Genomic DNA, 13116 nt, shown 5'->3' with positions numbered 1-13116 from the left:
TAACTACACTTTAAGAAGGCTTAACTCTGAGTGTCAGGCTCCCTAACACTGAACTTACAGGCTGTATTGCTTAGGAACTTGTGACTTGCATTACAAAGCAATTTACAGGTATTAAGTGTGAACAGAGTGATTTTTTCCCCAGCTGCTTTGCAGGCAGCACTGACTTCCAGCTCCCTGCTCAGTGAGAGACATGAGCACATCCCTGTGTGCTGCATCCTTGTCCTGACACCAGCCAGAACCAGATGCTCCACAGGAAAGTTCGAGAGAACATGGCAGGAGGACTAAGGTGTTTTTAGACAGCAGCAGCGTTTGCTGTGAAGATGAACAAGGGACGTGTCAGACCACTGGAGGAGACAGATGATACAAGGCCTTTGTGACAGGCCCCCAGACCAGTCACACCTGTAAAGAAAGGGCTGATGTGCACCATTCAGCAAGGACTTCTGAAAACTGAAACCGTAATTTTTACAAGTGTGAGCAATTTCTTTTTCATATAGCTGTAAAGCTATAATCTTTAGCAAGATGATTCATTTTCAAAAGGATGTTCACAGCAAAAATTCAACCACCTTTTAAAGAGATGAGCTTCTATTCCATGGTGTTTTCTTTCTCTCCATGTCATCCAGGGGACAAAACTCACAATTGTGAGAATTCAGCATTACCACACTGAACTGGTTCCTGAGCTACAGGAGGGATTATGTTGACTGCTAAAGATGCAGAAACAACTGCAGTAAGTGTCCACAAAACCAAAATGCAGCTCAGCAACTCACGGTCACTTCCTTAATTTTGCTCCTTTATAAAGTCACTTAAGTACTGCACAGAAGTGGAAAAGTTCTGTGTTGGGGTTGGCTGTTGATCCTGACAAAGGAATCAAGCATAAGCTGCAACACACAGGACACCTGCTTCCCTTCCTTATCAATCTCTTCTTCAAATTAAACTCTGTGGCTCATCACAACAGAGGGGAAAGGAAGGATGACATTTCCTTCTTCCTCTCCCCTCCCTGTCTCTCTGGCCCACTTCTTGCAACCAAAGAGTTGAGAAGGGGCTTGCTAAAAAGCTGCAGCAAGTCAGGTAACCTGCTGTCCATTTCTGCCTGAATTGCTTTGCTTCCTGGCTGTAAACAGGTTTTAAGCATCTACTAGTGACTCAGCCTGCTACATAGGAGTATTACTAATACCACCACCATCATAGCATCATGATTTGACAGTAACAGAGGACCTTCTGTGTCCTTCCCACTGCTTAATGATCACGTCTCAATCCTTTCAAAATGTAGCAAATTCTACCTTTGCTAGTTCACAAATAACACTAACAGAATATTCAAAACAGGTTGCATTCAAAACAGGTGTTTGTAAACGAGTGAATGTGCAGACAATGGCTATTAAGACAATCAGAAGAAAGGAGGGAAGAGAAGTTGATTACAAAACAGATGACAGCCCTCCTTTCAAAGGAGGAAAGAGGCAGATTGATGCTATGTGATAAACACAAAGGAGGAAATCCCAAAGGCTAGTTTGGTACAAGGACCTTTTGTAAGTTTGACCTGGAAGCTGAAAGCTTCTTGCAAGTGAGATTGCAGAACAGTCTACTGGTTGGTAGGAGACTATTTTTAAGAAGAAGGCTGATGAAGGAGGAATGGATGTCACACTGACAGTAAGTGTGACAAAAGCCTCCTGCATCCCCGTGTCAGAACCACCCAAGTGGGGATGCCTCATTGCAGCCCTCCCAATGCCAAGCAGAAAACACTCAAGCCAACTGCATGAGAAAAGAGAAAACAACAGCAATAACACCACTAAGCTCCACTCTGCCTACTTGCCAACTTTCCCTAGTGCTACAACAATCACTGAAAAAAAACTAACCCAAAGTAAGCAAAATAAAAAACAATAACAACTCTAGAATATTTTCCTCTTCAGAAATCTTCTGTAGCTACTACAAGAAGCCCTTCTAGTGAGTATCAATTCATATCTCTTTTCTAATAACTGTTCTAATCATTCCTCACTGACATCTTTCTGTATAATGTTAACATTCAATCATTGATGAGGGAAATTTCAAACTCTAAAATACAAGCTATGGTGTACGTATGCTCTGTACAAAATTCATCTAAGATGAGCCCGTATCCAAAGAGGTTCCAGCCTAATTGAACAAAGTATCAATACACAAATGCTCTCCCTGAGTGGATTGCATGCTCAGCTTGACCTCCTGCTGCCCTCAAGGCTCTGTTCCAGATGGCTGCTGCCAAGCTGCATCCCCATCTACGTGCCTCCCCTTCTAAGCATCAGTAGGTTCACAGCAGAAAAAGAAATCCAAACAATTCTTATACTCAAAAAGTAACTCAAAATTACCTGTAATCTCAATGTGACAGAGCCTTACAGGGGTGTTAAAAATTCCCCTCTCCTGCTTAGAAACAGTCCCAGATGAGTAAATGGCACCTTCATGTTTTGGGGTCCTTTCAGACAGTTCACACACAGAAAAGCTTGTGTCAGAAGGAGATGCTGAGTTTGTTCACAATGCACAGGGAACCACAGGGCCCAGTGACCAGCATGAAGAGTCACTGCAGCAGCTCCAGAAACAAAACCACAACATCAGAGAATGGTGCAACTCTTCCAAAGCTGCGTCCTCAGCTCCAGATGCTGCAAACAGGCTCTACTGCCATCCCAGCCCAGAGAGCTCTATCACCACTTCTGATGCCCTCTGTGCCACCTTCCTGATTCTGTTATTCCTCCCTGTCAGCCAAGAGCCCAGCCTTAGGGGATGCTCTTACACAGGGAGGGGGCAAACACTTCTCCTTTTGCTGACCCCCACCTCCTTTGTCACAACTTTCCCTGTCACACACCTGTGATACACTATTTCCACTGCAAATTCTGCTACTTTTAGTCACACAGAGACAAAAGGACACAGGAGAGACAGCAAATGCTCGCAGGATCTTACACCTGTATTTTATCTCCTAATCACTGATGCAGCAACCCTGTGAAGAAAATGCTATTTCTGATCTATGACAGCTTCTCTCTATTTTCATTCCAGACTTGCCAACTTCTTAAACTGTCTGTGACCTCTGAGCAGCATCAAGAGGCTGTGAAGCACTCCATGGATATACCCTTTATTTCAAGAGCAATAATTTAGGTCTGTCAGTTGAGGGTGGGATCTGCAGAGACAATTTAAGCTCTGCACAGCAGACAACTGAGAACTTACTTTATCACTAGTGGAACATTATCAACAGTGAAATGGCAACTGCAATAAAAACTGCCTGTTACTTTAAGTCTTACAGGCTAATTTAATCCTTCATTTCATACTTGCACTGCTGCAAGGGTGTTCTGAGGCCATGGGAAAATTCCTGAAGCATGCAGGATCACTGCTTATGCTGCCCCTCCTGCCTGGCAGAGGTTGGCAGGAGCCTGCAGGATGCTGGACGTGCTGGCAGCATCCAGGAGCAAATAGGAGCCCGATGGGAGCAAATGCCAGGGCTGGGGTGGCTCCTGCCCTCCCACAATTTGAGTCCCAGAAGGCAAATGGCTCCTTCCAAAAGTGCTGGGCTGCCTGTGCTGTGCTTTCCAGGAGGAGGAGTAGCACTGAAATTCTGCAAAACAACAAAAAGCACCTTAACCCTCAGGCGCATCATATGCCCCAGAGACAGGAGAGGCTGGCACATAAACATTTCATGTGCCTCCACAGCCCATGTCAGGCCTGTGGTGCCATGCCTTGTGAGAGAGAAAAGTTCACATATGGAATCCAACTGTCTTGTACTTGTGTGTCTGCTTTTTACAGCCTACAAATGCAGAGAGCCAAGTGTGATTCTCTAGTTCAATTTCCTTCAAATTCATAAATCCAGAGACTGCAAGCAGAAGTAAACTAAGGGGCTGGTTGGGAAATTGAAATATTTATGGGATTATAATAGCTTAAATCTAAAACCAGCCTTGTACCCAATACATACACACAGAAGTGCACATGTGCATGTCCACACAAATCCTACACCATACACAATTACCTGTTTTCGTCCTGTAGTATCAGCTTGCCTTCCTCTAAACCTGTGTTTGATCCTTCCATTTTTTCATCTTCAAGTATCCTGGCAGCCTCAGAATCATGTCACTGAGTACTCAAGGAAAAGACAGGAGATTGATTTTGCTACCTGTTCAAGTATGATCTCATAGAAATGTGTCCTAAACTGCCATAATCCAGCACCTTCTTTTTATTAGTTACAAGGCAAAGTAGGTACTTTTATCACCTGAATAAAACTTTCATGCTCATGTAGTTCATGCTACTCTTCAAAGGACGCAGAGTCTGAACCTCCTCTTGTTGGGCTGTGAGGTAGCACAAGCTTCTACAGGCATCTGAGCTCACTGAAACCCTCATTTTGCTCTTGTTACAAGGCCAGAGCAAACAAATCACTTCTCCCCAAAATAATGGCAGTATTTCCCCCTGCCCTGCCCAAATGAAGTTACACCAGCAGAAGCTCCAGCACTTTGCCACTCTGCTCACACTGCATTTCTTCCTTACGCTTCAGATGTAGTTTTTCAATCAAACTCTGTTCCCATTTGCTGGAGTTCAGTATTTTGTCTTTAGCATTTAAAATTCACGCTTGTGAGAACAGCAACTATGTTCATTTGAAAATCAAACTGGAATGAACACATGTGCATACAGAAGTAGTGACAAAACAAGTATCTGCTCATCTCTATGACACAGGTTTTCTCTAATGCTTGTTTTTATTCTTCTGGACAGGAGTCACCCGAATGTCTTCTCTTTTCAAGAAGCAGAAAAAAGTGCATTTCTTTGATCCAACCTAATCATTTTTGATTCTGGAGATCTGGAATCATTGTGCTTGTGATTACTCTGTCAAATCATTCTCATCTTCTCTGTGGTATAACTCAGTGCAGCAGCAGGATATGACAAACCAGAGCAGTGTGCAGGAGCACTGTCACCTGTCTCAGAGGCTTGGCCTTTGTATCATCACCATCTTTCCACCCATGGCTGTAAGCAGGTTCTTGTTAAGCCAAAAGTGAGACAGCTGCTTTGACATTGGATACTGTGGCTCCCATCAGATGCAGGAGGATTTAAAAAAAAACTACTTAAAATACTCCTATTTTTTAAAAGTAGGAGTATTGCAGAAACAGGAAGTAGCCCCAGAAAAATTAAGTGTTCCAGGAACTAGAGAAGTTTTTTCAAGCCTTCTTATTTTGTTGAAGCAGCCTGCCTGTAAAAGTATGCCAACAAGTTAAAAAGTCATACCTGGGTAAGCAGATGATAGGATGCTGAGTCTGACTGTTAAACAAGGGAAACCCTCTGTTCCTACAAAGAAATAGAAAAATAGGCTCACTAATCTCTATGCAGCAAATTTAGCATAAACTCAACATTGTAAGGGATTATAAAATGTCCTCACATCTTATGCATACATTTCTGTCCAAGCCTTTTTCTCTCAGCTTTATTTCCCAAGACTCATTAATTCAGATTCCCTGTTTTGTCCATCCTGCTTTGGGACCACCAAGGAGCTGCTTACTCCCTAGGCCAGCACTAAAAAAAAAAAAAAAAATCTGGCACTGACTCCCCGTCCATCAGGGAAGGCAAATAGAGCACAGCACAATTCCAGCCAGACTCCCTCCAGACTGGGAGAACTGTCAGAGCTGCTATATGCAGAGACTCCACTGCAGGGAAATCCCAAGGAGGAATGAGGAAAGTGGAGGAAAATGGTTGCTAAGATGCACAGAAAGTAATGGAAGAAGAGCAAAAGTCCTTCACTGACTTCCCAGTATGACACTTCAAAACAGCTGAAGATACCAAGGCAGGGAACTACTACAGTTTCCTCTTTAAACTGTTTTTTCTTGCCAAAGTTGTAGCAGAGGTGCTTAAGTTTAGCTGGGATAAATAACAAAGGTTACCAGAAATGTTAGTGCCCTTTTTGTGACCCTCTTTAATCAGAGAGAGATGCCTGGGCAGTACATGTGGTTAGCTTGCTGAAACAGCCTCTGCATGCCCCACCATACATCCTCTCTGCTTTCTCTAAAGCTTTGACCAGAGGACACTGGGGAAAACATTCCAGGTGCAAGCAGCAGACAGACACCCAAGTGTCTCCCATCAGGGTGAAAGGGGTCTCCTGACCACATGTCCTTGAGTATCCCCAAGTATAATGAAGCCAGCTAGTACTATCACTTATATTTAAGGCTGCAGCTTCTCATGGCCAAAACTTTTCTGTAACTTTTCTGACTTTAATTTTTCAAAATTATTTCCCTGTATAGGGTATCTGACCCAAGCTAATGCTTTTGTTTGAGTTCACTGTTTTAAAGCTTCAGCAAGAACAGGGCAGGCATTCCTAGGAGCTACAGTGGTAAGAAACACATAACTAAACCAAATTAAGAAGAAGGACAGAAGGTAATGACAAAAAGTAAGATGAAAGTATGAAATCAGAGAAAATCATAATGCATACTCACAAAGGCAACTAACCTTAAGGTAGAGAGCAGTTCAGGTTATTTTCATTTCCTGGACTGTCATCCTTTGTCACTGAATTAGTCACCTTGTATGTACCACATCCCTGGCATGGGGTTGTACTAACTACAACTACAGCTTTCCATCAGTTTGCCCAGTTAACATCCGACAAGAACAGAAAGATTTTGCTGCCCTGAAGGAGGAAGGTTTCATATGGTTCTGACAGCAAATAAATGAAAAATTTGAAATTGAATAAATTCCACCTTACTGCAGAGGCTGTCAGCTGAGTGCACCACTCATTTGCAAGCAATAATTAGTTACAGTAAATGAGCTATGTGGAACTGAGGCTCCAGCCAGCATCAACTCCGCCAACCCACCGGACAAAGATGAATGTTAAAATAAGCTAATTAAATTTTCCCTGGCTCAGCAAAAAGATCAATGCTCTTGACAGCCGAGGATTGAGCACGTGGCATCCCAACAGCCCTCTGATGTGCCACCACTGCCACATAAGGCCACACAGCCAGAACACCCAGAGGAACACCCCTCTTGGGAGGGGCAAGGAGACAGAGGCACTCAACAGGGACATTAACAGAAGGATGGAGACACCTGCTACTTGTATGCCAGACGGTCAGATGGCATTTTAACCAAAAACAAACTTGGCTTTTCACTTTCATTATCTAGTCTACCACCATTAAACACGTGTCCCAGTAGTCTGCTGAAGGTCCACTGCAATAAATGTGATTTTAGCCACCAGCAGAATACCCAAAATACCAGACAATCAAAATAGAGATGACAGAAGTGGGCAGCATTTTTGCTGTCCCACAAATTTGCTGGATTCAGGATGTTATCACCATTTCCACCTCTTGCTGGGGATGAGGGAAGAGAAGAAAATGAGATGATTCAAAAGTTCTTCTGCTTGAGAACAGAAGAGACACCCACCCACACAGAGATGCCCACAATTCCACGTTCAGGGCATTTAAACAAAAAGCAAGAAGTTAACATTTAAGTGCCTGGTCAGAATGTGGCACTACATATATCAATGGGATTTTCCACTTCCTGAAAGCATTTTCTAATAATCACAGTGCAGAATGTATTAGGAAGGGTTTCTTTTTGGTTTTCATTTCTCCCAAACCATGTTGTTTAAGACAGAAATCCAGAAGAACCTGTCCCAGTAAGGAATTACTTAAAACTGGTGGTGTCTTTAGAAAAGCTCTGTGCTCAGGTGAAGGGACATGCTGGTTTATTGATGCCCTAGAGCCAGGATGGCTGGGGATAGCACTTTGGCTGCTCCAAGTGACACTTTCCACTAGGGACAGGGCAGAAAAAACGAGCTGGTTGTTTCACTCCTAATGAGAAGCTGTGATTAATATCTTCTATCTTGGATATGGAAACCTATATCAGGGCAGGCAAGCTTATCACAATGAAGAAAACTTGAAGTCTTATCCACAAATACAGCCTGGTAAGTGCATTCAGCACATTTTCTTCCACTGAAGTACATCAGTGTTGATGGAGACTAACAAAGGGCTGGACAGCTCTGGGCTGGATGCACTGTGACCTAGCATCAAACAGCCAAGGCTCATTCTGGCTCTGCCATTTGTCTGTGGATCAAGCATGCTACTTCCTCTGCTGTATCCAGTAGGGATTGTTTTTTCTTATTTTGGTAAATGCTTTGACTTCTACCTACAAAAAACTGATAGAAAAAACCCAATGTGCATATACCTACACATGCACAACAGAGGACTCGGGCTCTTTTATGCACAAGGTACTTGTAACTATTCTTCATTAAAGTTACTCCTACTTCTCTTACAGAACTCTTCAACAGGATTGATAAATTCATGCATTGTACTAATTTTCAAAAATATATGTCTTCTTCAGGAGCTCATTTCCTTTCTCATTTGAGGGTTTGTGTGCGTTCAAATACTTCTGTATGAACTACCCAACAACACACCTGTTCTGCAGAGTCACCTGCAATGAAAATTGTAAGGACATTCTTTTCCTAAGAATAAGTACATAATTACATTCCTTTCCTAAGCTGTTCTACTTGTTCTCCTGAGAGAGGAGCTGTGCTGTTATCCTGATGGGTCAGCCCATCCACCTGAGGCCCTGACTCTGCCTTGCAGGTATCTATTAGCTTCACCAATCTGCCTGCAGAAATGCACATTTAAGGTTATTAACTCTTCAGTCTGGGAGATTGCCTTTTGCTATACATACACCTCAAGAGCAACATGCATGCTATGATAAAAGCCTAAATTGCCACAAATTACTTTTCAGCATTTAGTGCTTTGCCCAACAATGCTGCAAATCGATCCAATCTATTAGTACCAAATCTTTCCCCACAGCTTCTTCCTTTTACACTCCACACTCTCCTCCTCCTTCCTACTTTCCATGTACCCTTATGCTTTTCCATTTGCAGCAGAGGCTTAAAATAACAGACATTTTTCAAAGGGATGCAAAAAAACATTCTGGTTATCTGCAGGGCAGAATTCACTACGCATTTATTATTATTCAGTTTCCAAAGTGCTACGAAATGAAGGTCAAATATATCTGAACTGCAGCTAGGGTTGATGCAGAGGGCAAATGTCTTTAAACCACTTCAGCTAAGGGAGGCAGAGCAGAGGCCAGGTTGTGGTGGTGTACATTACTGACCATCAGCAGAAGCCAGCAGCTTACCATGGCTGTAGATGTGGCCTGAAATTCAGGAAGGACTGCAGCAGATGTTGCCTCAACTTGAGAATCAAGACTCCAGAGCCACTCTGACTGAGGAAAAACCTGTACAGAGTTTTTCACCACCAGTTTGAGTTTGCTTTGGGCATCAGACAACTCAGTCCTTCTCTCACTCCTGGAACAGTTTAGCATGTTCCCTTTTGACTAAGCTGATTTATAAGAGCTTTAAACTATTCAAGAACAAGCAATGCTGATAGTACCATCACAAATATATTTATTCCAAAAACTATTGCACTGCATCTGTGTTAAAATGACTGGATTACTCCCAATACTTCTTAATTCCCATTTCTTGTCTGGTGACTCATTTTCACTAAAACCTCCACACCAAATCTTTCAATAGTTAAAAGAAATTTTTAAATCCTGCAATTGTGAAAGGTCTATTTATGGGGAAAATCCTACTGCCAGTCTAAGTAGCTAGCCATGAAGGCAGAGGAAACAAAGCCTGGCTTGGTTATGACTCTGAGGAAGAGACAGGGAAAATGAAAAGCTGTCTCAGCATCCAAGAATCTTAGCTAAGTGAGGCCTGAAATACACAGCAGACAGGAGACACTGTTCAATCATTTATAGAAATCAAGGTCAGCAGTGTCAGCACATTTGGCCTGAGAGGAAACAGTTTCCTGATCCTCCTGATGCAGAAGTAAATTGGCTGCATTAGTGGCAGCCACCAAGTAAGGATTAAAGAATGGAAACAGAGAAGGACAAGGATAGCAAAGGATAAAATGAGCATGCCAATATTTTCACACCTTGTATTCAGCAGCCCAGCTAGAACCCCAAGGGTTTTTTTCAGGAACCTCAGAGACAGACAGCTACATTGGATGAAAAGATATGGTGTCTGGGTTTTACAAATGGTGTTTCTAATAGTTTATCTGATTTTGTAACTAGCAGGGAAGGAAATCGTTCTGATGACAATTACCACTGAGACATTTTGTTGGCACAGAGCTGTCATTAACCCTCCATTTCTCTTAACCACAACTTACGTCCCCTGTCGTTACTGAAGATAGGTCTGGGGGCTGTTTTTCTGGTCTTGTCAAGTTGAATTTTAATACATGCTGCTTGAAAGATATACCACCTGCTATTTTATATCTATAATTTATTGTATAATGAGTTCCTATAAATTCTAATGATAGCTTAAGAGACTTCCAAGATGGATTGCTAGCCTGGATTTTTTTCTCAGTTTGTCAGCAAAGCAGAGAGAGTCCCCGAGTTCATCTTGTCACTCACTTGGGTCACAGATCAGCCATCTTCCTCCACTGAAGGATCTTTTCTCCAGAAAAAAGGCTGTCTGCTAATGAAGATGTACTACAGTCTTTGCATTTACTTTAGGAGGCCCCAGCTATTTCAGACATCCATGAAATGGTTCTATGAGCACAAGCTGTATCTTCACATGCTGGAGAGGAAAAGTTCACTAAAGATTCTGGACAGGGACTGTCTACTAGGCATTTAGTGAAACAGAAACCACCAACCCTACAAGCTGGTATCCAAAAGACTTATTTAAGATCCAGGACTGAGAAATCTTCCTCCTATTAGGGACATGCCATTCTCACCTCAATATCACACACATAGAAGATATGTTTGATACATTTTCATACTTTGGTCCAGCACCACAAAAAGGAGCTCCCACTGGAAGATGGAGACTTTTAAATTTAAGACATTTCCCCTACCTCTCAGAGCCAAGACAATGAAACTACTAAGAAGTTTTAAGAAATTATTACAATGGTTTTTTTAAGTGAACAGCAAAAAAAAAAAAAAAAAAAAAGAATAACCTACTTCAAAATACAGGTATTGTATTATATGCATCTTATTAAACTCTTCTTTTCACCTGTCTTTGGACTAACAGCACTTTCTACAAGACTCCTAGCCCTGAGTTAGCTCATGGATGCAAATCCAAGAGTGTGTGTTGAAATCAGGCAGTTCCCAGGCAGAGCTCATGCAACGAATAAAGCCAGGACGTGCCAAGATTGCAAAGGGCTTTCACTCATGAGTGACAGACACAATCAACAGAGAAAATCAGCCACTGCCTTTCATCTCCTTACAAACACTTTGACAGCCAAGCCAGTGTAAAACAGCAAGTATAAGAGTCTTTCTCTCAGTCATCACAGTAATTCAGAGGGAGGAAAAGGCAGGGAGGAGAGCACAGAAGAAGAGGACCTGAGGAGCTGGGATGAAGTGTCAGGACAAAGCGTCACAATGAGACTGACAGCTGGCCACAGCCCCTTCAGCTCTGCTAAGCTTGGATTTAAGGATGATGCTGCACAACTGGACAAGCCTGGCAGGAGCACACACACACAGACTGGCTTCAGGTCTATGCTGCCCCACTCCAGGGACACACTTCAATTCAGCAGCCCTCAGTGAGGGCATTATCTCAGTGCTGCTGTTCAGCCCCTCCTCCCAGAGCTCTAGGACACACAGAAGAAAGCAGCATATGTGTGCTAAGCTTGTTGCTTTGGCTTCCAGGCTCTCTTGTCCAAAACTAAACGTGTGTTTCCTTTCCCTACAGCATCCAGGACTGTAATACAGCTATAGCCCATGCACAGGGTGGAGGTGAACAGACAAGGCAGACAAAACAACCATCTTCTAGAGGACTGAACAGGAGCCTTTTGCCTTACTGACAGTGCTGGGGCAAGTCTTATGCCAGTGAGAAATTAAGGACATGAGCATATGAAACAGGGCAAGAAAGCAAGAACTGGTTTGGGTCCATCCTCTTGCTTGAGTATTGTTTTTTGACACGCCAGTTCTGTTTATTCTGAAGATTTTCCTTTCCAGGCAGATTGAAATTTTTTTCAATATATCCTATAACCCAAGAGTCAACTTGGTATATCAGAGATGTGATGGAAATACAAACTAAGACACAATAAAATATATAACTTTTTCTGGCTGGGGATGAGTTTATGTTTATTCTTTTCATCCATGTGATATTATAAAATTTAAGGGTGTCAATAAAACTTCAGATGATTCTCTTGAAAAAGTAAAAATCCCCTTTGACAGGATTGTAGACTGAGAGACTTTCTGTGGGTATCAAAGCAGGTTGCTGTCTGAGACAGAACCAAAACCCAGGACTCTCAGCTCTTGTACCTAATAACATTGAACATACACTCCCAGCACAGCCATGATGTAACAACAGTGTGTAGCTCTATGATCCTGTAGTAACCAAGTGCAGCCTTTTCTCAGCGTGTGCCAGTGAAAATGATGGCAAGAGAATAGCAAAGGTCCAGGATGCATGGCTGCTCTGGGACTGCAGGGGGAAGCCACGTTAGCCTATGGCTAGTACATGGGTTTCTGTAATCAGCTGGCTCTCTATGTTATCTCTAATCCTAAGTGCACTGAAGTTAACTTTGAGGAGTCAAGAGCAAGATGTGCAGTACCCTGGAAACTGTGTTTAAACTGAAGATTTTTGCACAGATATGGATGTCCTTGAGATTAGAAGCCCAAAGCACCATATTAAGTATTAAGTGAGGAGGGCACACAGAACACATTTGCTAGAACACATCCTCAAAGACACAGCTCCAATGTCATGGCTTATGTGCCACCAGAAGCCTCCAAGATAAAGACAATTGGCATAAAAACATTGTCTGAAGACCTCCACCTGGGAGCAAGCATGACAGGGGATGCAGTACAGGTTAGCCAGTGTTCCCCACCTTTTTAAATAAATTTTTGTACCATAATTTCTGCTTTTTCCTTTTCTCTAGTTTAGTATTACAACCAAGCAGTATTGTTGCAGTACTGACCCCGTCCTATAGCACATTCTGGAAGTTTTAGTGGCACTGTTTTGGAAAGAACCACAGGATGATATGAGCTTTGCTCAGGATGACACTGAAAAGCCCATTTAACACATATTCCTGTAATACATGTACTTCCTTTACACAATACAACTGCTGAGCACAATCTCCCAGAGGCTTTAAACCTGTTATTTCTCAAGTCACCTCTAAACCACTTATCTCCATTAGCAATCTGGAGTGCACAACTTACTTGTCACAGGGTGAAGGGGAATTAACC

General features: G+C 42.6%; 1 protein-coding gene across 50 annotated transcripts in view; it reads right to left on the bottom strand.

Annotated features, from left to right (window-relative positions):
* MAP2 (microtubule associated protein 2) overlaps window positions 1-13116 on the bottom strand; it is a 233749-nt gene that overhangs the window by 98706 nt on the left and 121927 nt on the right. For 18 of the 50 annotated variants that reach the window (XM_085585413.1, XM_085585412.1, XM_085585401.1 and 15 more), the window contains one exon: window positions 5209-5268. The exons of the other annotated variants lie outside the window; for them this stretch is intronic. The gene's annotated coding sequence lies outside the window, so the exon portion shown is untranslated. The remainder of the gene's footprint in view (window positions 1-5208; window positions 5269-13116) is intronic. 50 annotated transcript variants of the gene reach the window in all.

This window comes from Lonchura striata, chromosome 7 (genome assembly GCF_050655825.1).
Source record: "Lonchura striata isolate lonStrDom1 chromosome 7, ASM5065582v1, whole genome shotgun sequence".
Taxonomy (NCBI): Eukaryota; Metazoa; Chordata; class Aves; order Passeriformes; family Estrildidae; genus Lonchura; species Lonchura striata.
The sequence above is the reverse complement of the archived record's forward strand: the minus strand, read 5'-3'. Positions and strand labels throughout refer to the sequence as shown.